This window comes from Microcebus murinus, chromosome 24 (genome assembly GCF_040939455.1).
Source record: "Microcebus murinus isolate Inina chromosome 24, M.murinus_Inina_mat1.0, whole genome shotgun sequence".
NCBI lineage: Eukaryota > Metazoa > Chordata > Mammalia > Primates > Cheirogaleidae > Microcebus > Microcebus murinus.
The window spans coordinates 18,495,760-18,523,615 of NC_134127.1; positions in this window are offsets into that span (position 1 = coordinate 18,495,760).

The window sequence follows — 27,856 nt, forward strand, 5'->3', positions numbered from 1 at the left end:
ATGCACTGCCATAAATTGAGAAAAGAAGCTCTTTTTGAAAAATGCTTTCTTTGACCCCATTGTCACTGGGAAACCGCAGTGAGAGAAATACCATTCTCTGTAGGATCTCGGTTTAGAGCAGAGCAAGTGGGGGGAGACGTGGTTCTTTTCTGCTCTTTCTTCTGTTCTCTCTTCCCCCTCCCTCCACATCTGTTCAGGAGTGAAGGTCTCTCGCTGCCAAAAGGACACGATGCAGGAAGAAAAGTCCTGGCTTATCTGAGCACCACCACCCCGCCTTCGCCCCGCTCCAGGCAGACGGGGGTGCAGACCTCCGTGGGAATTCGTTCCCTCCCTCCCAGCCGCGTGCCAGGCACGTTATCAAATATGCACCACCCATATTTCATTATCGGGTCGTATGCAGCCCAGTCCACGCCTGGGTGAGCCTAGAAATTAAACTGTACTTTCACCTCTAAAGAATGTTGTCCCTGCCAGTGCTGAAGGGGAGAGATTGCCGGGCCACTAGGTTATCAAGTGACGAGTGGTGACAGAGCCGCGTCTTCAGGACGCAGGAGCCTCTGTTGGCCCGGGCGGGGAGGTCTGTTCACACTCGCGCTCCTGTGCAGAGCTCACAGGCCCCCTCACTATGCAAAAGGCAGACCTGCAGACCCCAGGTGGCGCTTGGACTTTCTTCTTATGAGACACATTTCTTTGTATTCCTTGCTGCCCTTTCTAGGCAACCTGCGTTAAAATCCAAATACTCGGTCTGTTCTAGCCTCCACCTACCCAGTTGGTTATTCACGTTGTCTCTGATCACATAGTGTGGGGGAATTGATCAAGAGCTTCCCTTTCTAATGGAAACCATTCAAAACTGTTCAATGACCTTGTATATTTGAAGGGGATGGGTAAATGCTATTCAAAAAAAGAAATACAAACAAGCAAAAAATGAGATAGAAAACAGACTGAGTTAGCATCGTGGTTTTGCTGAGACCGACCGTATCCATGGAGCATCATTCTTATGCCTGGCGGACCACGCAGGGTGGGGAGAAGGATGTGAGGGTGAGGGTGGGGTGGGGGCAAAGGACTGCTGTCCCCCTGCGAGCCAGCCAGAGCCAGAGAGCACTGGGAAGGAGCAAAGGGGACAGGACCTGAGAGTTCTTTTCAAAATCTAAGTGGGATTATGTCACTCTTCTGCTCAAAACCTTCCAGTGGCTTTCAAATACTTAGAATCCAATCCCAAGCCCACCATGGTGTGGTTTCTGAAACTCCCTGCCCTCCTCTTCCTCTATCCTCCCTCTCATTCAATGCACTTCAGCCTCACGATCTTTTTCAATGTGACTAGAACCCTCCAAGAAAGAGCCTGTCTCAGGAACGGTGGCAGAGATACATCCCAGCAAACACATCAGTGCTAATCCCAGCTTCCATGACGGCTCCTGGGCAGGAAGAACTCACACCAGGAAGTTCCAGGGCTGTCTTGAGAACACTGGGGCATAGCTGATAGATTTTAGACATCTGACCATCTGGGAAAGGTATCAGCATCAATGCCCACCACCATGTGTTTCTGGAGCCTTCATTCATTCCATCTATCTCCAGCTCTGACGTAGGATCCCTGGGGCACTCTGAGATGTGTGCATGTGACAAGGGATCTGCTCTTAGCTTTACTGGAATATTAAGACTTAAGCATATGAAACTTTAAGAGAAAAATAGATGCATGTGATATGTTCTAGAGCAGATCACGAGAGATACAAGTGCTTAAGAAGAGAAGACTTTAGTTTTCCCTGGAAAAATCAGGAAGGGATTAATGGAAGATTAATAACTGAAGAAGATCCATTAAATATGGGTAGGATTTAAAGAGGTAAAGAAATATCTAGAATGTTCTTATGAGATCAGGTATATTTTGCTTGATTTGCCCCATTTCACAGATGGGAGAGAGGACGCCAAGCAGAAAGGCAGACCTGAAGCTGTATCTTGACCTGGAAATCTGAGGATTTATCCATTGTGTTTGCTGCAGGGCGTCTGGTCCTCTGTCTTGCTTACTCCCTGGGGAGGGACCTCTCGCACTGAAGCCACACACATTCTCTCATAGCAGAGGACAGGTTAAGCCTCCTCTTTCTCTAGCTCTGGGTAAGAGAATTTGCAGTTGATTTGCCAGCTTTCTGGACTAAGGAAGAAGAGACAGCAGCATGAATGACCCTAAGACATGAGCTACTGTGGCCAAGACAAGGTCCTGGGGTCAGCTATCCTCTGCCCGTACATCAGAAAGCAGGATCTTCCATCCTCCCCGGATGGGTCATGATGGTTTGGTGAGACACTCAGGGCCATCAAGGCCACCTCTTGTTCATACCCACAAAAGCCTTAGAGCTACAAGTGGATAGCGGGGGGAAATGTTTTTAGTCCTTTACTTTGGGAATGCTGATGAAAAACTTTAGAAGGCTGATACCACAGTGAGCTTACAGGGCTGTCTCCAGGGGTGCCTGTGCATACAATATTCATCCCTGCTTTTATGAATGGACACTGCTATGTCAGGTGGCTATAAGGCAGGAAAGAATCTAGTTCATCATAGAGTTTTAATTTGATCAGGTTTTATAATGAGATTGTGGTCATGGACTCTGTATTTCTGTGTATGTTAATAGACAAGCACAGAGTTAGACAATAGGTATTGGTATAAAGACAGTAGATAGATAGATGGAAGATAGATGGCTTGTAGCCATATGTATGCATTCAGCATCTCAACTCTGTTTAATAGAAGCTAGTCTGTGCTTTCTGAGCAATTATACATGCAGACACAAACCACTGCAGTGGATGCCGGAAAGATGTCGTGTCCCACCTGAATGCAGATAAGGTCTGTCGTCCACAGAAGCCCTAGTGGTCTGTGTCTACAGAGGACAGACAGCTACTGCTGCATCCTTGGGTGCAGAGTTCTTGGCCAAAGATCTGAGCATGCTGAGCTTCATAGAGGCCACAGCTGCTGGAGGCCAGGATCTCATTAAACAGGCCCTGCCAACATCTTAAAAGGCAGGACTCTGTGGCCTCCCGCCTCGGGGGATGCTGTGATTCTGAGTGTTTATTGACAGAAGCCAGGTATCTCTGCTCACACCTACTCTGGCTTCCTCAGATCTCCTAGCCAGTGTCCACCAGCCGGAAGGGAAACAGCTCAGTTGCTAAGCTCTGAAAAGCCGCACCGGGTAATGAAAACCCAAGGCTTTCTCAAAGCCGGCTGGGAGTGTGGCTCTCATCCCTCCCATCCCTTGTAAAGATCACGAAGGGGAGGGAAAGGGGGAGAAAGGCAGGAAGAACGAACTGCCAAGAAGCCAGCTGAAGAATTTGGCCAGTGGCTAGCAAAGAGAAGAGCATGCTTTAGAAGACGGGGGATTTATTCACGGACACCTGTCAGAGACTGTCATTCCCCTGGCTGAACTATAGTCTGAATTTTACTATGACATAAATCACTTCCTCCTGGACTTAATAACTCTTCTTTATAGTTTCTTCCCACTCATAAATAAACCTCATTCCATATGTATATACCGCAAAAGGCCCACTTGATTTGCAGCACTGTTCGTCGGAAAGGGTAGGTGCCAGCCCCATGTTGTAAGGGGATTTTCCTGTGGTCACCTCTTCAGGGATAGCACTGGGGCAATGTCAACTTCAAAGAAGAAGATTCCTTTCTGAAATGTGCCCACTGGAAGCACACGGGAAGTCTGTCTGCCAAAGGTAGAGAAGGTGGCGGAGAAAGGATGTTTCCTCTTAAAAGAGCCAGGAGCGACTTTCAGGATAGGTCCAAGTGCAGCACAGCTGGAGGCCCAGATGTGAAGGCATGGTCGAGCATGGACACTGTGTGCCTGGCCCCTTTTGCTGGCAGATGTATGAGGTTGCAGATTCCAAGGAGCTGGGCCGGCTACCCAGAGCCAGAGCCTCAGGGATGCTCTGGAACCTACTGATGCTCTGCTACCAATAGGAGGAGTTAAACTGGGAGAGTCACCTACCTGCATCACAGGGCTCTGCACAAGGCAGGGACCCTCAGCATTCTGACTTGCAACAGTGCATCTTGGTTGGATTTTGGGACACCAGCTCCCATTCTCCCCTGATGTAGCGAGATAGCAAAATCCATATACATTACAATATTCTCAGGGTTTTGTACTTTCTCAGAAAGTCCTCCATAAATATTCAAATTCTAAAAATGAAGTTGGAAAGAACGTTAGCAAGCATCTTGCCCAATATCCTACCCAAGGAAGTAAACACCTCCACATCAACCCACGCAGATGGTCACCGGGGCCTTCCTCTTTCTGTTAGCATGAGAATCGTACAGAGATTCAGATGTTACTTCAACTGTGATGCTTCAACTTTGAAATAAATTTCAACTAGGTTTGTTTAAACTATAGTTTGAAATTTTATTAAGATCTGTGAACACGCTGTGAGAATTCATACTTTCAGCAGAAAATATATCAATAAAGTATTCAATGACATGGAGCGTGTGTCTTGAAATATGACAAGTATTGTAATTACAAAAAAAAAATCAAGCAAGTGAAAAAATGTAAGACAGATTCTGTAACCCCCTAAGATAAGAGCACTGAAAGTCCAAAATCTGTGTTCACACATACATACACACAAACCAGATAATAATAAGTGTTGGCAAGGATGTGGAGAAATCGGAAACCACATACATTAAATGTAAAATGGTTCAGCCTCTGGGGAAAAGTCTGGCAGTTCCTCAAGAAGTTAAACATAGAATTACCATATGGTTCAGCAATTCCACCCATTGGATATAACCCAAAGAACTCAAAACAGGTACTCAGACAAATGCATCTACACACACCTTCATAGCAACACTATTCAAAATAGCAATAACGGGTGGAAATAGCCCAAATGTTCATCAACAGATGAACAGGATAAACAAACAGTGGTATATACACATAGTGAGACATTTCAGCCACAAAAAGAACGAAGGACTAATATATGCTACAACCTGGATAGACGTCAAAAACATTATGCTAAGTGAAAGAAGCCAGACACAAAATGTTATATGTTATATAATTCCATTTCTGTAAAATATCCAGAATAGGCAAATCCATAGAGTCAGGAAGCAGATTGGTGGTTGCCAGGGTGAGAGGAGAATGAGGAGCAAATGCGTAACAGGGACGTAGCTTCCTTTTGGGGTGATAAAAATGTTTCTGAGCTAAGTAGAGGTGGTGCTTGGGCACGGTGAACGTACAACACGTCCCTAAATTGTTCACTTGATAATGCTTAATTTTATATTTTGTAAATGTCGCCTCCATTTTAAAACATTTTTAAAAAATATCTATATTCAAGTCCCAGCTCTAAGACTAATCTTCCATGTGTCTTTGAGTGAGTTGCTTCGCCTCTCTGGGCCTACTATGCTTTTCCGCCCACGCGTAACCCAGGTAAAGCGGGTGTGCCCTGCGGCCAGTCTCAGCACCATGTCACATCTGCAAATGCCACAAGACTGAAAGCCCACGAGAACTGATCCACATGTTAGTATTAATATAATGTTTCAGAGTTAAAACAATCACTTGAAACTGCATCTCAGAAATTCTATCTCCTACAACACAACAAAATGACTGCTTCAAAGAAAAATATCCTCCTCCCCACCCCCAACACACAACATCACTAGCAGACACCAAACAAGGCTAAGACACAAAAGTGATCCACCATCCGCTTTTGTAAATTAAGTTTCCTCGGCACACAGCCACATCCGTCTGTTGATGTAGTCTCTGCTGCTGTTGTCGTGTTATAGGGCTGAGTCGAGGAGTTGCAACTATGGCCCACAAAGCCTAAAACATTGTAATATTTGGCCATTTACATAAAGAGTTTCCCAACCCCTGTTATAGATTAAACTAATAAGAAATTGTATAACAATAACTCCCAGATAATATAATAAAACAACAAAATGACATAGAAAGTGAGATTAAAGCCCTAAAGGGAGTAAAAAAACTTGGAACAAAAACATTATTTGTAACCAATAAATAAATCCAAAAATCTAGGAACACAACAGCCCTCTCTGGAGACCAAATGACTGCCGTAGAAAAGTAGTTTAGATAATCGTTATGAATGCAGATGACCAAAAAATTAAATTAAATTAAATTTTAAAAAGACAGACAGAGAGATTGAATGGGCAAATGTCACTTAAACTAACAGCTCTCACCCCTTAATGGGTTTTAATCTCTCTTTTTCAACTTAGTGGGATCTTTTAGGACAAGCTCTCGCCTGTGGTGACAACAAAATTATTTGAAGTTCAGAGATTCTTCCTGTTTAACATCAGAGATTTTTTTCTTTCGTTAAATTCTAGTAAAATCAAATTAAATTTAATTTTAAATAGAATCTGTTATATAAGTCTGTTTCCCTAAAAATACAGCCCAGCCTACCTCTTTTGTATATTTGTACAGAAAGTTGCCCAGAGTGATTTTGAACTACTTACAATGACGATTATTGCTGGGTGATTTTTACTGTCATCTCTGTATTTTCCTATATGGCTCAAAACTTAAATCACTCATTTTTTAACAAATAAAGGGTAATTTTTCTTTAAAAAGAAGACTCAAGGCAAATATGCTAAGATGTTATTTATTTATTTAATTATTTTTTGGATGGCGCCACACGGGTAGTGGTCACCTGCCTCCTTTGTATGTTTTTAAATGTCTTTTAAATAATACTTTAAATAATATTTTTATTGATTTGTGTTTTTGAAATTGCCCACAATACCTAGCATAAGCATGGCACATAATCCATGTTCATTAAAAATTTTATTGATTTTTTTTTCCTAAAATGTCCCAGGGATTGTTCACTGTTCTCAATGACAATGAAAGTTTAAAATATTCTTGACACAAAGTTGTTTGTAATTTATTTTATACTTTATTAATTTCAGTAAAAATACAATGGAATCTCTTTGTAATAACAAAAGAAAAGGCAGCTTAAATAGTGTGCAGGTGCCCCAGAGCTTTGCGTGTGATGACAAACTGCGATGTCAAGTCACCTCCACCCATTTTTCACTCGGTCCTCCTAGGCACGGAGAGCTGCCATGCCCAACCTGGTCCCTTAAATTCTCAAAACCTCCGATCAGACTTAGCCCTGGCAGCTCTGGTTTCTCTCATCCCTTTCTCCAGCTTTTGTGGAGCTGTTGACTTCTTTTCACTCTCTCCTAAGCAGCACTTTACCTGTTCTAATGAACACGTCTTAGGCTTTCTAGAACTTGTGATTCTTCTTTTTACCAATTACCTGGATCCACACAGCAGAAAGATGGTCCCGTTAGTGCAAAGGAAAGAGGAGAGTTGTGAAGTCTCAGAAATAAGAGCTCAGGGTCTCCAAGAGTTCTTCTAGCTCTAAATTTTAGCTATGACTATGATCTCCCCGAAGGAGATGGCGATTTATGAAAATCACTAAGAAATAATGCACGAGATCTATGATGAAGTGTTCAAAGGAGTATGCTCTCTGCTCAGCGAAGGGGGGTTTCTCGAGCGGGCTGGATTAGTTGGGGAAAGCAGCCTGGAGAAGCTGGGGCTTATACTCAGCCCCAAAGGATGGTAAGACTTACTTGGATGCAGGCAGAAAGGAGGAAGCGCCTACCCAATGACAAAAGCCATTAACAAGGCGCAGAGACAGACTTGAACCTGTCAATCTGGGAGTGGAAAACACATGACTGCGGGAAGAACAGAAAAGGTGTATTGAACAGGTAAAGCAAGAGAAAATCGTGAACTCGTGCACGTAGTCCTATGAAGGACTATGATTTTAGTAAGTATTCAGAAAAACGTACTCATGGATGGCATCCTACCTGCACTGGGCCACAGGACATTTTCTGGAAGGATCATCCTCTCCCCTTCTTCTCCTGCCTGAGGGACTCTGCCCATCTCACGGCCACTGTGCCAGTCCCTGGCCTCGTGATGTTATCCCACAAGGACGGGGGTGCTGAAGTGGACAGCAACAGCATAGGTGTGTCTGGTTGGAGCAAGGAAGCCCTGCAGAGCAGAAAGAAAAGGAGAAGAAACAAGCTCCTCTCTTTTCCCCAACCTTTTCCCTGGAGCTTGGAGCCTCCAGTTGTTGCCACGAGGCTGTGAATCACCAGGCAGTGCCATGTGGGGACACAGACATCCGTCCTGAAGCCCAGTGGCTCCCCGGGGCTCTAGCTTGCCTGTCAAACTGCCTGCACTCAGCTTCCTTTGAATGTCTCACAGGATTCAATGTCAAGCTCAGCATGGCCAAAACGGAGCCCATCTTCCTCCTCATCACCTGCTCCTGCTCTTGTGTATGTTTTCTCATCCCCATTCCCGGTCACCCAACGTAGTCCTCTGCTTCTCCCGCACGTCCCACAACCAAGCGGCTGCCGGTTATGGCAATTCCACTTCCAGAGCCTCTCTCGATGCTGTTCCCTCCTCTTCACTCCCATTGTCATTGCCTATTTCTGCCCCATGTTGCTCCCTGGCAGCCAACTTCTAACTGTCCTCTCTGCCATCACCCTCTCCCCTAACCTCCTCACCCCTCCCTTGGCGCTGTAGCTAGGGTTGCCATTCTGATGCCACAGCCTGATCATGTCCCATCTCAGCTTTAGAAACCTAGGTGGATCCCCACGGCCTGCGCCTGCATGTCCAGATTCCTTAGTCTGCTCCATCGGGTCCCCTGAATTCTGACTCTGTCCACAGTTTTGGCCTCAGCCCTCACTCCTCCCCGTCATTTTCCGTGTTTAAGAACAAATGCAGCACGTCATTTTTCTTTTGCCTTTGCTGATGGTGTTCCATCAGCCATGACGCGTGCCCTCTAACTCTTCCATAGCTCTTCCTACCAAGGTAGTTCTTTTCCTTCCAAGCTCAGTTCAAACATCGCATCCTCCTCTTTGAAACCTCACTGGATCACCCCAGCCGGAATATACCCCAAACACAGTAAACCACGATGTATTCTGGTGAGGGGATGAATGATTCAACCAATCAATGAATAAAGAGATTAATAAAAGATGGGTGTCTTGCCTGCCTTTTGAGGTATCCTCTTGCATTCCAAACCATCTCTTCTTGCCTGGGCTGAGCTTCCCCAGAGCCTGCCTGTTCTGATCGATCCACAACATCTACTAAAGTATGAATGATGCAGCAGTTAAATTTAGGATTGGACTAGTTTTTGTTGCAGGCACTTTGGCTCAGGGCATGTAAGATCAACTCTAGGTTGGGCTTCAGTGCTGTGCTCTGAGCCCCCAGCTTGACATTCCGGGTACGAGGAAACACTAGCAAGTTCAAAGGCAGACCAAGCCAGAATGCAATATTTAGGAGGCGTCTCTGAAACTATGTTCCTGGACCAAAATGCTTAATGCACCTGGCAACTCCCTTGGCTCTCCGACATGGGCAGTTGCAGGGAGACGCTCCAGCACGAAGTGAGCTTCATGAATTCCTGGGCTTTCTGTTCCCTCCCGCCTAACCTGGCCTGCAGGCTTGGAGGGCTCAAGAAACTAGAACTTTAGCACCCTTGCCCCAAATCCCCACCTTCAAAGCTCTATGCTTCATTGGAGCACATGCTATGAAGTAGCACATATCCCAAAGTGACAATTATGTCATTGTCATGACTGCCTTCCTCTGGAAGAACTCTTTAGTCAGGTTGCAGCAGCACCCCACCACCACTAGGGAAATGCATAGAAGACAAAGTGTTTGAGCTAGGGCATGGCAGAGTGCAGAGGACTCCTCTGTGGGCACCCTGGGAGCAAGCTGGGGGTGACAAGGACACCCGAGGAAGGGTGGGGCAGAGAGGAAAAGAGAAAAGAATGGAGATCCGCACAGACACTGATGGAGTCTCAAGTCTGTAAAGATCTTTCACAGCTTGTAAAGTAATTTTTAATGTATTATCAACCTTTTGATACCCACAACAGCGCTATGGGTTAGAGAGAGCAGTTATAATGTGTTTTCATTTCACAGATGGAGAAACTGAGGCTTGGTGAGGCCTGGAGACTCGCTTGGAGTCAAAGAGTTAGTCAGAGGCTAATCTAGGGCTTCAACCCAGTCTTCGGACCTCTAGTTGAGTGGTGTTAGTGCCTCTCCTCTGTGGGTCTGAATGCGTCTTTTCAGCAGCAAGCCACTTCCCAGGAAATTTATCCTCAAATCTAGCACAAGAGTGGCTTTTTACAATGATCCCTAAGTATGGGGACCTATGGGAGATCCCTGGGGACTTAAGGACCTGGGGACCCACTTCCTGGTCCACTTGCTTGCCTCTCAATTGCCAAGATCTCAAATATGCTCAGGATATGATTAATTTTACTAATCCTTGTGGACATCTGGCATCCAGGTTAAAGAAAAAGAAAAAAAAAAACAACTATCCTGTGGTATCTCTACGCCAGCAAGCACCGCATGCCTAAGTCAGCGCGGGGTGATCATGACCATGGCCGCGGCGATCGCCTGCCACTCCCCCTGCAGCTGTATTGAACTACTCAAAGGATCCTCCTCCAGCGAGCAGCAGTAACTCAGACCGAGCAGGCCCATCACTCACAGGGGGGTGGGCCCAGCCTCCAGGGTTCGTATGTCTTTTGCCAGAGCCAGCATTTCTTCCCCAAGCTCTCACTCATCCTCCACACAATTTATTTCTCCAGAGTGCCCTTCATACACATCAGCACCGCCGTCTTTCCCTGGAGAGTCAATCACAGATGCCAGGAGAAAGGGAAGTTTCCTTAGGGGAGATTTAAAGAGCGGCTCAGACTCCAGGCTGGGGGGGGGGCGAGAGTGGAAAGAAAAGGGGGTAGCGCTGGAGCAAGGAAAGACCAGGCTTGGACCCCGAGAAGGGACCAGGTTGCTGCGGGCAGAGAAGGAAGATGAAGCTGGGCATGGGGAAGAGAGAGCAGAGAGCTGCCATCACAGCCCCCACTCCCCCCACCAGGCTCTGTCTGCCCACGCTCTTGAGTTTCTAGAGGCTTTAACTCACGCTCTGTTGCCCAACAGTGGGAACTACTTCATATCACGCCCAGGGCTGCATATCATTTCCCAAATACAAAGAATTCTGGGAAGGCCTTTACTACTTACAGTAAAAAAAATGAAGAATGTGGGGGTTGAAGGAACTCAACTGATAATATCCTTTATCTTTTTTTTTTTTTTTTTTTTGCATGCACAACCCGCCCCCTGCCAATAATATCCCTTTCTGTCACCTGAATTCAGAACTGAGAAGGAGGCTCAGGAGTTAGACAGATGAAGACGTGTGCAAACAATGTTGTGGCTACCAGTAACGGACGGCAAGGCTAGAAACTGTGCTTAGTCTAGCGCAGTTTGACTTCACCCTACCCTTGTGACTTACCCACCACCTAGCCGCAGATAGCTCTGGAAGTCATGCCTACCCTTATAAGACACTCTGGAAGGAGGAGCAGAAAATCGCTGCTTCCCATGGATCAAAGGCAGGAGCAGATCCACCCAAGCTCAACCCCTACTCTCAAACTCAGCTGTCAGAGACGTCAGAGAGGCCCAGAGAGCTCCCCTAGGAAGCTCCTGCCCCGGAAGAGGACAAGTGGGGAATACACATCCTGTCCCCTAACACCTTGCATTTGTATTGTCCTTTACAGACTTTAAAACACTGCAGCACACTTGGGAGAGGGGTCTTTATAACAACCTTCAAAGTGACTCAGATGATGACTTGCATCCCCACTCCATCAGTGAGAAAAATGAGACTCAAAGTAGGAGGTGAGGAGACTCCATCACCTCATTGGTCCATGGCAGAGCTGGAAAGCAAACCAAACCGATTTCTGACAAGTATTTGATATGAGGTTTCAGAAAATATCCCCAACAGGTCAGGTGAGATGCTTTTGTAGCTGGAGTTGTCAGTGACTCCAGGAAAGATGAACAGGTGGGTGGACTGAGCAGCGTGGGCACAGAAGCTCAGGGCAAATACTCTTTCATCTAGCAAGCACTTATTGAGTTCCTACTGCATGCCGAACACAGTGTTGCACACTGGGGATGGGGCTGGGAGCAGGCACCCCTGCCTTATGGAGCTGGGGTGGAGTAGGGACATGTCTAGGATTCAAGAGCCCCTTTGGGCAGGGGAGCAGATGCAGAGGGGAAGCACGTGCAGCCTGGGATACCCATGGATCCCACTGGTTCACATCCCAAGAGGTGACTCAAGACGCAGCGTCACTGCCAGCTGAAATAGACTTTGGGTGCAGGATTTGAGAAGCCAGGTGCTATGGAATAAAGGAGTTGGAGCTTGGGTGCCCATTAAACTGGGGTAGGCACATGGCCTGACCAGAAAAAGATTATTATTTCTTTGTGTTTGCATTTCCTTTTCTGTCTCTGATTTGTTTTATTTTTCTTTGGGTCCCCAAATAAACTTCTTTCTCATAAATCCCTAATTTGTATAAGATGAACCAAAATAAAGGGAACTTGCATACACTCAGGCAAGGACTATTAGAAAAGGATTACAAAGCAAGAGATGGCAGTGACTAGACCCAGACCTTGCAGACCCTACATAGGAAGGGCTGGCAGAGTCAGGCGAACAGTGTGATAAAAAAAAGTCCACAGGAGGTAGATCTAGACATCTCCCATGTTTTGAATTCCCTTTGTTTGTTGGAAAACCCATATAAACCCAGAGAACTGGAAAATATGTTCTTCTTTACTGGGAAGCCCAGGTCTTCCGCTGTCAGGTTTGCTGAGAAGGAAGCAATGATCACTGGCTGGGAGGTCTCCTCTTCTATCTGGACTATGGAGTGGTCTCTATCAGCATCTACCACGCCTGGGCCAACTTAGGGTTCTTCTGTCTACTGGTGGAGCCTTGTCCATGTTAGTAATGTTTCTCTAGAGATATGTGGTTTCCCCAGGGTGCAGGAAAGAGCCAAGTATGAGGATGGTCTTCCAGTGGAGCTGTGTAGCCGTTTCACTACCTGTAGCGTCCTGCATGTATCTTACCGGTAACAGGCCAGTAGTAGCAAGAGCAAGGCAAGGTTCAGCCCAGTGCAGAGGGCTATTTGGAACAGGTCTTTGAAGTCTTTTCAAAGATTAATATTAATTACTCCTTTCAACACTTCCCAATTTGCCTGGAAATCTACCTCAGTCTTGGTAATGATCATCAGTGGCTCCTATTACTCTGGTATCTCGCAGCTGGTTGCTTTTTTTCCCCCCATAAGAGGTTTAATTTATGTTCAATAAATTCAGTCACTCTACAAGTACCAATCAATGAACAGTTTTCTAGCACCAGTGTCTTATATAAATATCATGTGGAGTGAATCAGGCACGGATTTCCCTAAAGAGAGTCTCTCTCTAGACGCCCATTATAATTAGCCTCCTGCCTTTGCTATCAATTAATCAAAACCCAACTATTATTCTATATTTAATTTCTTCAACACATTTATTGAGGTGTAACTGACACACAATAAACTGCACATGCTTAAGCGAACAGTCTGATAAGATTGGTATGGGCCGCACCCACGAGACAGTCACCACCATCTAGATAATGAACATAAACATCACACCCCCGGATTTTTCCCATGCCACTTTTTCTCCTCCTTGCTCCTCCTCACTCCACCCCTCCTGCCTTCCCCAAGGAACACACAGCCTGCTCTCTGTTGTCATAGATCAGATTCTACATTCCAATCTATATTTTGTATAGATGAGATCGTACATTACATGCTTTTTTTGGTCTCCAGTTTTCATGAGCATGTAGCTGAGCAATATTCCACTATGTGATATACCGTGATTGGATTCTTCCTTCACCTGTTGATGGACACGTAGACAGCTGTCATTTGGGGGGCTTTTACAAATAGAGTTGCTATCAACATTTGTGCATAAGTCCTTGTGTGGGCATATATTTTCCTTTCTTAAGAGTAAAAACCTAAGAGCAAAATGGCTAGACCATATGACATGTGTATGGTTTTTTTTGTTGTTGTTGTTAAACTGCCCACTGTTTACCAAAGAGATTTTGCCATTTTGTATGTTCCCAACTTCAATGTATGAGAGTTCTGGTTGCCCCACCGGCTCCCCAACATTTGCGAGAGTCATCTGTTCAAGCTATTGTGATGGATGTGTAGTGGTATTTTATTTGGGTTTTAACTTGCAGTTAGTATGTAATGTTGGTAGATATGTAATGGATTTTCATTGTGTTTTTAATTTGCATTTCCCTGATGATTAATATCGTTCAGCAACTTGGCAGTTGTTTTTTTCTCCCTATCTGCATATCTCTTTGGTAAAGTGTCTGTTCAAATCTCTTACCAATTTTTAAAAATTTATCTATTTGTTTTCTTCTTATTAAGTTTGGGGAGTACTTTATATATTCTGAATACAAAGTCTTTTATCAGATATAAACTTTGTAGGTATTTTCTCCCAGTTGGTGGCTTGCCTTTTTATTCTCTTAATTGAGTCTTGCAAATAATGTGAGTTTCTAATTTTGATGAAGTCTGATTTATTAATTTGTTATTTTATAGTTCAGGCTTTTGGTGTCATACCTAAGATATCATTTGCTTATTCCTAAGTCACAAAGACTTTCCCAAGGTTTTCTCCCAGAAATTTAACATTTTTAGGGTTTATATTAAGGTTTATGATCCATGTTGACTTTATTTGTTAATGTGGTAAGAGGTATGGATCAACGTTTGTTTTCCTGCCTACAAACATTCAAATGCTCCAACACTTTGTGTTGACAAGATTATTCTTTTACTACAGAATTGCCTTTGCAACTTTATTTTTAAAAAATCATCAGTTCCTATATGTATGAGTCTGTTTCCAGACTCTCTATTTTGTCCAATTGAACTATTTGTCTAGCTTTACACCAATACCACATTGTTTTGATTACTACAGCTTTATAATAAATCTTGAAGTCAGATAGTGTTAGTCTTTCAACTTTTCCAAAGTCGTTTTTGCTATCCTAGATACTTTGTATCTCCATGTGAATTTTAGTCTTGGATTTTCAATTTCTATATAAAAACTTGCTGGGATTTTTATTGGAATTACATTGAATCTAAAGATCAATTTGGGGAGAAATGGCATCTTAGTGCTATTGATCTGCTAATTTATAAACAATATATGTCTCTCCACTTATTTAAAACTTACTCGTGGGTTAGATGTCTTTCCTGAAGACAGCAGATACTTGGCTTGTGTGTATTTATCCATTTGGCCAGCCTGTGGGCCTCTCTGACTTCTCTGACCGCCTAAGAAGGGAAGCAGTCTCTTTGAGCATGCTTACTGTGGCCTCCCTGCTCCTTGGGGCAAGCAGTGCATTCATTGCTCACCTTCCCCCCTCTTCCCTTCCCCTTCTGTGCTCAGGGAGCTACGTCTACTCATGCAGACTCACTAGCAAGATTCCTGGTGACCTGAAATTCTCCCAGACCCACTTACCAAGCTGTGCTTCATGGTACAGGAGTGTATGCACCTGGAGGACAGAGAGCATCCTCTTTATATGCCAAAAAAATTCCTATGTGCTGGCAATGGCTTTCCCTATTGCTCCGGCCCATTGCTTGACTGGAAATTCCTTAAAAGTAGAGGCTGCTTTGCTCCTCTTTGTACCCTCATGGAGGATTCTCATTCAAGGCCTGGCTCATGGTCCATGATCCTTGTTGAATGGCCTCAGCAGCATCCTAGCTGGTGGGGGAGTCTGCTTGTTCTCCTGCTCCTTACCTCCGTGCATGAGCTACTGTTAACTCATTCCTTGCCTTTCTGCCTCTAGGACCCTGACAGTTTTTATCATTCACTGGTTTTCCTTTGCTTTGGCCTCCTTCCTCCTTCCTGAGAGGTGGGGGTGGTGGGTGCATCTGTTTCCATGATCTCCCATCTCGGATGGTAATCAGTGTTCCACCAGACGTGGCTTCACATATCCTTGACTTTATCTTAATAAATAATCCACCATATTTAGCAGAAATCATTGCATCTTTGTTTAGGGATTAGGACTGGAGATATATTTAAACTGCATTGAGCACTGGTAATCCTGAAAGGGCTGAAGCAATTCTGATAGCACGATGGGGCCACAGCAGTTAGTGCACTCGCTCAACTGCAGATGTTATTAAAGCAGCTGTCTGTGCGCAGCACAGAGAAGATAAGCAGAGATCAGTATGCCTGTGCACATGTGCACACAGGCTCACTCTGGCATGCATGGGTGCATGCAAGCGCATGTGCCCACACACTCCAAATGCATGGACTCGTGTGATTATGCTTTCAAACCTATGCAAATTCATATAAGCCTGCACATGCACAGGCATATGCGAGACATGTCTGTTCATGCAAATGTAAGCACATATATCCATTTGTGTAATTTTGCAAATGAATATGGAGGCATGTCTATGTACATACACCCAAGTGACCACCTCCCTACAATTTTGGTGATACAAATATGCAAACAAACAGCTGCACTGCAGGCCTCTAGCAGAACACACTAGACGTAATGCTAGGGACGTAAGTCACTGGGCTCCACATGAACAGTTTGCAAGAAACTGTGGGTGTCTTACGGATTCTTCCTGCTTTTGCGGAAAGTGGTCTCTATCTCCTGGGTGTTTTAACAGAGTCTTCCTTGACCATCTAATGATGCCAGGAATTACTTGAAAACCTTACTAGAGCGTGATCGATTTCAGCTTCCCTTTGCCCCGGAAGCTAAGACACCACTAACAGCCTTAAAGCATCTGAGCTGGCTGCCCACAGTCTGCTACTTGGCCACTGCCCCAACCACTAGTGGCTTTGATGTTTCATTCATTCCTTCCTTCATTCATTCATTCTCTCAACAGGTATTTCTTGAGCTCCTGCTGGCCACCTGGGCAATGAGTTGAATAGGATACAAGTGCTTTTAAGACTTCTTTCTTTCCAGATCTTGTGGGAATGCAAGGCCTACACACACATATTGGTTATATCAGAGTAAAAGACAGTCATATGACAGTACAATAATGTTAAGGGCCCAAATGAGCATGCATGAGGGGGCCCTGAGACCATGTTTGGATATTCACTAGGAGTGCCCATACACGTGTGCTCATGGCTAATATTCATTATGGCGATGTAGGAAGAATGCACTGCTGGATCATAAGGGGGAAAGGCACGGGCAGTCTGGAGGAATCCACGTGTGGGCTTCCTTATGCTCTCTCTCGTCCTCGGCAACGGAACTGCAGCAACATGTGTGTGATGTTTCTGCCCAGGGCAGCCCCATAGAGACTTGGTGCCAAGGCTGTTATCAGGGCTAGTCACGTAGGCCCAATCTGCCTAGCATGTCCCAAAACTCCAGCCTCCCAGAAGGCGATCAGGTGTTCCATATAAACGCAGTACAGGCACAGCGAGCCACCCTATCATTTAGGGGATGCATTGTATCAGTACAGGGTACCATTTACCAGCCACCTTCCCCGTGGCCAGCCGAGAACCTTGCAAGCAGGCCTTTCTGCTAAGAGCAGTGTCAGGCCTGCTCCATTAGCTCTTCTTTGCACAAAGCAAAGGAAAGGTGAGCAGTTCTAGAAAGAAACATGCCAGCATGAGCTGGGAAGCTTACAAGAGCAGGGGGTTCTTGAACTGGGTCTTGAAGGATGGTTGCCTCTGAGCAGGCAGACAGCATTGGACGTGGAGAAGAATTCAGCAGCTCAGCTCAAAGGGAGAACAAGGAAGGAAGCAAGAAGGGGGGACCAGGAAGGACAGGCTTCTCAACCTGTGCATCAAAAATTAATGTGCTAGCTGCTATGTGCTAGAAACTCTACTAGGTGCTGGGAATTTAGATCCAGTCCTTAAAAAAATTGTAAACCAAGAAGGGAAATAGCCAAGTAGCCCAGAAATTTCAGTAGCAGGATCAGAGGAGAAGAATCCAGGTGCATCTTAGGAAGTTCTTCAACATTCAAAGCTAGCTGAGACCTGAGGAATGAGCAAGGAGTTTGCTAGGTAAACATGGACGCGAGGGAAAATATCGTTCTGAGGTTGCATGTGCAGAGATCTAGAGGTGAGAGAGAACACAGTGAGCCCAACGATCTGTACCAAGTTATTGCTCCTGCACTGCAGGTGTATTTGTTTTGTGTTGTTGCTATAATAAAATTCCACCTAGCAGGGCATGTTCACATTCATCTACATAGCTGCTTATATTGTCAAATGTCTATCAGATATGTAATTATAGCAGGTCTTCGAATAACATCGTTTCATTTGTCATTTCGTTATAATTTCAATGACAAAAAAAAATATCAGTCTGTGCCTGTGTGAGTTTGTATATTCTCTGCAGGTCTGCATGGGTCTTTCTCTGGATAATCCAGTTTCCTCCCACACCCAAAAGATGTGCACGGGAGATGAACTGGTGGCGTGTCTACATGGTCCCAGGCTGAGTGTGTGTGGGAGCATGTGTGTGTGCGTGTGTCCTGCCATGGGATGGCCTTCTGTCCAGAGTCAGTTCCCTCCCAGCAACCCAAGCTGCTGGGATGGATAGGCTCCACTCTCAACCCTGAACTGGAATAAGCAGGTTAGAAAATGAAATGAATGAATGATTACAAATTGTTAAAAAAAATAAAAACTCATAAACTATATGATGATCGTGCCAATGCACAGCAATAGACAATGCAGAGTGAAAGAATAGCAAGCCCACCACATCTGAACTGTGTCAGGGGAGGAGGTTCTCCTTGCAGGTTTCATTTGCAAATATTTATTCCTTGGTTTGACCCATCACCACTACAACTGTCATCATTCACCGATTCACCAACAATTGGGTAAATAATTATCTTATTTGTTTTTATTAATCTTTCTAAAATGGACATATAGCTCACATTCATTTCAATGTTTACTATTAGAAGTGTTTTGGGTCTTCATTTAGAAGTCTGGTGATGTTTCTGTGACCGGAAATATGCCAGAGGAACTTAACTCCTGTTTACATCAATTAGCCTAGGGTAAAATTGATTTCATTATCTTTTGTTTCTCTTAAAGTCACAGCTTCTAAGAACCTATCAACAACGTTAAGTGGGGACTTTCTGTAGTTTATAGGAAAGACACCAGAGTAATAAATGTTGAGAGACTTTAACCTTATTCTTGGCCTTATCCTTGGTTCTTCCTTTCTCTAACTCACATCTAAAATATCAGCAAATCCTGCTGTCTGCAATTCCAAACATACCCCCAGTAGTACCGTCTCTCACCATCTTCACTGTTATCACCAGAGTCCAGGTCACCAGCATCTCCTGCCTCACTGCTTTCCCTGCAGCGCCAAGAGTTTTCCCTTTAAAATGTAAATCATATCATATTTCTGCCCTGCCTGAAAACTTGCAAATGCTTACCTTTGCATTTGGTATAAAGTCTACACTGCTCACCAAGGGCTAATGCCCCTCATCTGGCCCCTGCCTATCCCTGCACCCTCAGGATCACTCTCCCTTCCATTCGCTGGGCTACCTTCACCCTGGCCTTCTGTCTGTCTATGGAACACACCTAGCTCATTCTTGCCCCAGGGCCTTTGCACATGCTGTTCCCTCTGCCTGGTGCTCTCTTTTCCTAGGTCACCAGGTCCCTGGCTCCTTCTGATGCTGCAGGTCCCTGCTGAGAAGCAGAGATCTCCCAGCTGCTGTCTCTCAAAAACCCCTCACCACCACATCTACATCTCTGCCTTATTATTTGCCTATACATTGCTATTCTCTTTTATGTTTGTTTGTTTTTTGATACAAGGTCTCTTTCTATTGCCCAGGCTAGAGTGTAGTGGTATCATCGTAGCTCACTGCAACCTCAAACTCCTGGGCTGAAGTGATCCTCCTGCCTCAGCCCCCAACTAGCTGGAACTACAGGCATGTGCCACCATGCCCAGCTAATTTTTCTATTTTTTTTTCTAGAGATGGGGGTGTCTCACTCTTGCTCAGGCTGCTCCTGAACTCCTGGCCTCAAGTGACCCTCCTGCCTTGGCTTCCCAAAGCACTGGGATTTTTTTTTCCTTATTTGGATTTGGTTGTCTATTTTCCCTCAACTACAAAGTGAATTCCCTGATGCCAGAGTTCTTGTCTAGCTTGCTCAGCCAGCACTTAGAAATACGCTTGGGACTGTGCTCAACCAATATACGACTGAATGAATGGAGTGCCACTTGGCTAGTAAGTGGCTGGATTGGGGCATTAACAGAGAGCCCTGGACCCTCTCTTCTGTCTGTGTTGGGACACAGGACATTCAAATCCTTCCAGTAGGGGGTTGAAGGGGAAATGTGTGGGTAATATATCACAATGCAGAGACCTGGGCAGCAGTGGACAGAAGGACAGTGGACCCTGAGGACACCTATGGCATGTTCCCTAGGGCAAGACAGAGGTCTGTGGCTGGTCCATCCACAGATGGTACAAGGGAGCCCAGATGGGCAAACTGAGGCAAGAAGAAGAAGAAGGAGACAGCTGGTAGGTGGAGCCCAGGCAGGCAGGCAGGCAGAAAGATCATGCAGGCTAACAGGGCATTCTTATTGACAGGGGAGGAACTAAGCAACAAGGGAAACAGAGACAGACAGACAATGTCAGGGGTGGCAGCCAGGCACTAACTGCTAGTCTGGACTTTGGGGTCAGAGTTCTCCTTCCTGGGAGGATTGGCAAGAGAGAGCAGTTCTAATCCTGGAGGAACTGAGGAACCCACAAGGATGGCAATTCAGAAACCCCCGTCTGCAGGGGGTGTAGTTGGTGGATTATGGGCATGGCCAAAGATGGGGTGCTGGGGCTGGAGCCGGGGGACAGGATGTGAGGAACGCAGATGAACTTGATAGGGACTTCCCCGCTCCTTTCATCCCCGGGGAAGGCCAAGGTTGGGTGCAGAGGCCAGGGCAGCAGGAGCCAGTGCATTGCAGTCAAGTGGCCACAGCTGCAGCTGTGAGGAGACGGAGCAGCAGGAACAGGGAGCCAGGAGGCCATTAAACTGTAGAGCTAAACACAAAGTCCGCCTCATTCACTCTTCTGCTAGGGGCTGGGCCTGAATGGACTTCTGTGGAACCAGCAAGAACAGACACTGGACTAGAACTTTGGAAGCAGATCTTTCTAGCAGGAGCGAGAGCCGTGCCTGCGTCCCTTCCCACCAACACCCAGCCTCACTGAAACCAGGAGCTCAGAAACCGCAGCAGCCTAAAACGCGTTCCGCTCCATCTCTGCTCCCAGAGTCCGCAGGAGGGGGGATGATGCTCTGTCACGGCAAACCATAAGCCCTCTCCAGCTCCAGAGGGTTAAATGGGGTGAAGCAGGGAGGAGGGAGAGGTCCCAGGGCCCAGGAATAGGATGGAAAAGCCCTGCCCGTTGGCGTCCCTGGGCCCGCGTGGGCGCGTGTCCACCCCGCTCGCTGGTAGGGATTAGCACTGTTCTGTTTGCATAGATGCAACTCCCCAGCAGATGGTGAATCAGACCTTGATGTCTCTGTGTGCGCTTTGTACATTTTACTTGTTGGTAATGAATTTACAAATCCTTTAAGTACGGAAAACAGAGCCTTCCCACGAGCCGAACAGATGGGAGAGAAGGCTTTCTATAGGCTTTTCAAAGTGGCCCTTTTTTTCACCCCCTCCTGGCTTAATATCTCTCTCTATGTCTACAAATGTTTTATTAGCTGGGGGTGAGAGAGAACCTTCCCTGCCTTTCTTCCTCTGGTTCCCTGAAAAATACGAGGCAGGCCTGTCTCCAGCCAGGAACCCATTAGCAAGATGGCATTGGGCCCTGGCCAAGAACCTTGGACATTGTACATCCCAGAGTGCAGCATATCTCCTGGAGGGAAGGGAGGAAGGAGAACCTCTTGCAAAGCTGCTCCTGACTTCCCTGGCAGGGCAAGAGGCCCAGAGCTTCCTTCTGAGCAGCTGGAGCGGGGCGGATTGAATGGGTTCTAGTTGCAAGCCTGTAGTGTACAGCATTCATGGCCCCAATGGTTTACCTCTTCCTGATCCATCCCCTTTGCCATGTGAATTGGCAGTGCACACCCACCTGGGAAGGGGTCCCCTACCCTGCCCCTTGACTCTGGACTCAGCCATGTGACTTGCTTTAGCCAAGAGGCTATCAGCAGAACTGAAGCAAGCATAGGATTGACGATGGTTCATTTTATGTGTCAACTTGACTGGGCTAAGGGATGCCCCGATAGCTGGTAAAACATTATTTCTGGGTGGACTGGGAGGGTGTTTCTAGAGGGATTAACATTTGAATTGGCAGACTGAGTACAGCAGACTGCCCTCCCTAATGCAGGCGGGCATCGCCCAATCCACTGAGGGCCTAAAGAGGACAAAGAGGTGCAAGAGGGCTGTATTTTCTCTCTGCTTGAGCTGAGACCTCCATCTTCCCCTGCCTTCAGACTTCAGTGCTCCTGGTTCTCAGGCCTCTGGACTCAGACTGGGGCTTACACCATTGGCTCCCTGGCTCCCATGCCTTGGGCTTGGACTGGAACTACATCACCAGTTTCCCTGGGTCTGCAGCTTGCAGATTGAAGGCTATGGGACTTCTTGGCCTCCATAATCACATGAGACATTCCCTAAAAATAAGTCTCTTTCTGTAAATACATACATATATATATATATATATATATATATATATATATATATATATACACATATCTCCTGCTGGTTTTGTTTCTCTGGAGAACCCTGTCTCCTATAGGCTTTCAATGGACTTGCACATTGAAGCATGTTTTCTTGCTCCATGAGAAGGGCAAGCCTGGGCAAGCTTGCTGACCCCAGGAAGAGGAGGAGACACATGGAATTGAGCCAGTCCCCTGACAACTAGACACGGGGTCCCGACAGGCAAATCGGGTGGCCCATGACCAAGAGTGTGGCTTCCTCCCACACAGCGTCTCCAGCTCACAGCACTCGTCTAGAAGAAACAATAATGACACAATTGCAGACTGTGGCATGTCAAAATGGCCCTGTGGCCAGGGAACTCATAGTATTACCAACCGAGAGACACATCCAGGAGGAGTCATATGTATTGAGGAGATTGTATTTGATTTTGATCAATTGATTTAATATGTAGATTAATTTAATATGATTAATTTAAAGAGATTGATTTAATACGTATTGAGGAGATTGCACTGGCTGGGAGCTGTACTATCCTGGGTCTACACCACCAGCCTGAGCCTCCCTGGCCTCATCCGCTAAATGGGAACATGGGACAACCTCAGAAGTCCTCTTCCAAACTCAGTGTCCTGCATCAGGCCCCAGGGCTAGAAACTGAGAAGAATTTTCCTTCTAGTGCTTTTTGCAACCTACTACCTCTTTTGCTTCCTTCTATCAAACCTCCCACCTTGCTGAACCAACTGTGGCTTTCTCATTAGACTCCAACCTCCTAAATGCCTCCATGGCCAGCCATTGATTCCCTAAAAATGTAATATGCACACAAACGCCACACGTAGACCCCCACAAGGATTGAATTCTTCTCAGCCCAAAACCAATTGTAAAAGTGTACATGAAATTACAATCGTGCCAAACTGCACGTAATGAGGCGATTGTGCTAAGTGAGCATCTGATTTAAGAAGCGGCTCAGCGGTGCCGGGCTGCATCCCACCCTCTAATCAGGCTGCAGCAGGAAACGTGCCGGCTTCCAAGTGAGCAGACGGCCCAAAGGGGAGCTGCCTGCCAGACTGGGGGTGTGGGAAGGCGTGCGCTGGGCTCACAAGCGGGGAGACACCCCCGGATTCAGGCCTGCTCCTTCTCCAACCTCTTCCTCCTGCCATGAGGAAAATGGAAATTGGTAGAGGACAGGGAGAGAGCAAGAAAGAGGAAGCACAGATGCAAAGGGAGGGCTGAAGGGGTAGACACACAGGAAGGGAGGGCGTGCAGACAGGTGAGCTACGCTGAGACCCAAGCTTGTCCACAGGACTGACCTTAGCTAGAGGCACGGCACAGCCCTGGGAGATCACAGCCTGCCCTGCGTCCTCATTTGCAGGAAAGGAGATGGGTCCTGAGGGATGAGCTGGGTGTTGGCCATGGGGAGCTGGGAGTCACCCTAAGATCCTTCACAGCCTGGGACATTCCCCCTACCCTTGCCACCCCCCACTTGTCACTTTCCCAAATGCTACCATGATGTTAGTTTTTCCAGTGCAACTTTTGCATCACAATTGGCCCTTCTCTCTCTGTTTCCTGCTTTAAAAAGCAAATATTCCCCAGAAGAATAACTCTAAACACCTCAGTACAGGGGAAGAGCGGGTAGACACGCTGGAGGAAAATATGCATCCTCAGGTGGGGATATGGTGCCTAGTAAGTCCCAGACGCTGAGCGAGGTGTGGGGCTGACACAGGGAAGGTGACAAGTGCCCTGCAGGACGCCTGATCTTCAGGGAGAGGATGGCAACCCCACACACCCAGCACTGAGCAAGGTACAGGGCTGTAGGTAAGATCAGAGCAGGGGCCGTTCCTCAAGGCAGGAGGAGCTCGGCGCTGAGTCTTGAAGGCAAGACAAGATTCAGTGAAGTGAGGAAGGGAAGAGGAAGAGCATCTGCAAATGTGTGGAAGTCACGAAACAGACCTGCTGGAAGACAGCCCACTAGCTCTGCATGGCCAGACGGAAGTTGGCATCACATGCCCAGCATGTCCCACCAGTCAGGCACAGCCAGTGCTCTCCAGACCCAAGTCAGCCATCTCTGGGGTGGGTGCAGTTGGCCCAGGGCAGAAAGACGGGCCTGAGAAGCTCTGGCAGTCAATTGGGTTCTGATTACATGATCCTTGCGTTTTTTGAGGAAGTTGTTGCTACATCTTTACCCAAGGCGATAATGACCATCATTGCTACACCCCAAGGCTGATCACTTTTCTGGCGAAGATCAATTTTACTCGCCCTTCTTTTCCTACTCCCGTTGCTGTAGGGGGGCAAGGAGTGGCATCATTTAATTTATCATCTAAATGGGGATACTCTTAAGAGTAAAAGGAGGTGTGATGCCAGGCCAGCAGGCATACAGGTGAGGGAAACCAGCCAGGTAAGTCAAGACACAGGGTCCCCCAGCGAAGGAGCCCTCACGTCCAACCCCAGTTCCCAGGCCTCTGGCTGAGCCCTGCCTTGATGCCAGGAGGCCGTCCCTGTGCCCCGATGCCATCGCAGAGGAGCTGATTCCAGATGAAAACAGGAAGGGGAGAGACAAGGTCTCGGGGGAAATGGCTCCTTTTCTGCGTAAATGTCCTTCCGGGAAGGCAAGAACCCAAGAAACCACTTCAGAGATGATGCTAGTGGGGAAAGGAGGGAAGAACAATGATTCTGAACAGAGTGAGAATCCCCCAAACACAAAACACTCAGGTTGATGCCTCCCTGCTGCCCTCCAAATAGATTCTGCCATCCTTCCAAACCCAAGTCACATTCCTCCTCCTCTGCGGTGCCCACCCAAACTGCCTAGGCGCCAGGCATCCTCCTCCTCTGCTCTCAGTAGCTTTTACTCTTCAGACCTGGGAGGCGTTATGATTTCCCTTGCAATATAATATGTCCCATTCATCCCTCTAAGCATCTATCCCTGAGTGTACCTTCTTCTAGCCTCTCTCCCGGGGAGGCAAGGCAGGCTTAAAGCTACATTTTTGTGATATGCCATGTGTGGCTGTGTGTAAAATATATGTATATATATATAGTGTATTATATATTCCACTAAATTTATATATATACTACTAAATATATACAATATAAACATGTACATATATATGCACATATATACACACACATTTATATATAAATGACAGGAAGAATGGATGTTTAGATGGAGAGAGATAAACCTGCTGAATATAAATGTGTCTGAAAATAATCAAGGAGATATATTCCCAGAGAACAGGAAGTCATTTACCTCGCAGAGTGGTGGGACTTTCACCCTGGAAGTTTACAGGCTGGGGAAGGGCAGATGCCTGTGCATTTCACATCCAGACCCTTTGTTTGGGGATTGCATTGTGGGGATCGTAAAGTCTGTCCCACCTGGAGAGGTGGGTGGACACGGAGAGAAAGTGAGACCAGAGGAGGCAGGGTTTCCAGCAGCGGGCTCCTTGCTCTTTTTACCAGTGTGAGTAATGGCCTTGGCAGGGGAATCTTTAGTAACCACTTCTGCAGCTTCCCCTTATTGATTTCCACCGGGCTGCAGCTCCTTTGGCAACCAACTGATTGGAGACAGAACTGGACCCGAGACCAGTGAACATTCCTTATCAGATTTTTAAGATTCCAGGTGTGCTGTTCCAGGAATCTCCTGTTCATTTAGAGGCATTCATTTTCAAGCTTCCTGCCTCCCTCTGGCCTCTGTCGGTAAAAAGCAATACCTGTGTTTGCATTCCCATCCTGAAAGCCTTCCTCCAGGGTTAAGTTACTAATTAGAAATTGTTTATACCCCAAAACATACGCATGTGTCCTGCTGCTTGGTGTGGTGTTCTCACGAGAACCCTGGTACCTCTGCTGCTCATTAAATGTCCCCATCACTCCAGCTCTCTGCACCAACTTTGACAAGCACCCACCCGCCCCTCAAGTCCTCTGTAGGAGCAGCTTTCATCACCAGTGTATGCTGCGACTCAGTTACCTTGACTCCATCCATCTTCCCAAAGGCCCTTTGTCACTGGTCAGTGGTGTGCTGGGGAAAGTCATAATTGAGATGCCTTCCTCCACTCCTCCAGGGAGGGTACAGTCGGGTCAGTGATCCCAGAAGGACAGAGCTGTCCGTGAACCATGCAAGCAGCCTCAGAAAGCTACAGAGACCTCAAGATAACACCCACCGCCCTGACTCTACCTCCATACCCCCTACACAGCCTCATCAGAAGAAGCCAACAGAATTTTTAAAAATCTACTTGGTAATCTCTATGAATCAAGTGCCTGGCGAAGATGTAGCCATATATCCTAATGCCTGTGGCTCTAGCCCCAACTCTTGTCTCTTTGGTGTGACTTCTTCTCAATTACAAGAACAGCTTTAGTCAGGTGTAAAACAAGAGCCAAGGAGGTGGACCCAGGGATTGGAGAAAAGGAGAAGGTCTGACAGGGATTGCCGAAACAATTAAATCCATCGCCACTCTTCCAGTGTACAAATTGGGATCACCTGCTCAGGGTGTGCCTGGCTCACGCCATCTCTCCCCCTGCAGCCTGATTAAGGATTCCAGGCGACTGACTGCTGTTCCCAGACATGCATAAAGTAAACTCCCTTCTCTGTGAGCCATTTCACCTAACAGCTTCCCGAATGAAGCATGAGGCAGTGTTGCCCCAGCACATCTGTTTTTTCATAGATCTCCCGCAAATCCCGGGAACACAGAAGAAGCAGAAGTGACACTGGCCCCACATGTGCCCACCATATTTCTGTGAAAGGACTCGATGATTTAAGGCTTGGTCCCCACTGCTCAGCTGGATTTGAATGCAGAATTAAGTATGGAGTGGTTTCATGTATTTCTCGAGCAAACATTCACTGAGTGAATGTGCCGAGCATTGGGTTAGGCACAGAGGATGTGGGAGAAGAGAAAGCCATGGAAAGAGGTGATTCCCACACCCTGCAGCAGGTTCTATCTCAGAGGTTATTTGCCAATTGCTGTAGCAATATAGACAGGGCGTGAGCATCTCTATCCAAGAAAGAAGATGAGGAGTCAGAAGGACCCATAGTAGAGCTTTCTTGGAGGATAGAATTTGGGTAGCCATTATGAAACCTGAGTGGAAAAACTGACTTGAAATAGATCAACATAATACATCTTCTCCAATGCACCTACAGTGCTTAAGTATAGTTGGGTGTAGTGGCACCCCACTGGGACCAGAGCAGTCTTTCACCCTTCCCCTCAATGTCACTTACCGGCTACCCAGAATCTGCCCCAGGCCCCTCAAGGGCTTTAGAGACACTATTTTGCTTTAGACAGTGAGATGGGGCAACCTGAATATCAAATGTGGCAGAGCCCAGCCTTGGGAGTGATCCCTTTTCAACATCACACACCCTTTGCCAGCATACGTCAGTCTGGGACCCACCTCCAGTTTCCTGAAGGCCTTCTGATATCTGATTGTCATCTCTTCTCTAAATGGATGGTCTCAATACCCATTGTGTCTTGTCAGGTCAGAGACGTCTGGCAATAAATGGCAAAGCACTTGCTCGCTTGTCTAGCATGTAATGGGGGCTGTATCATTT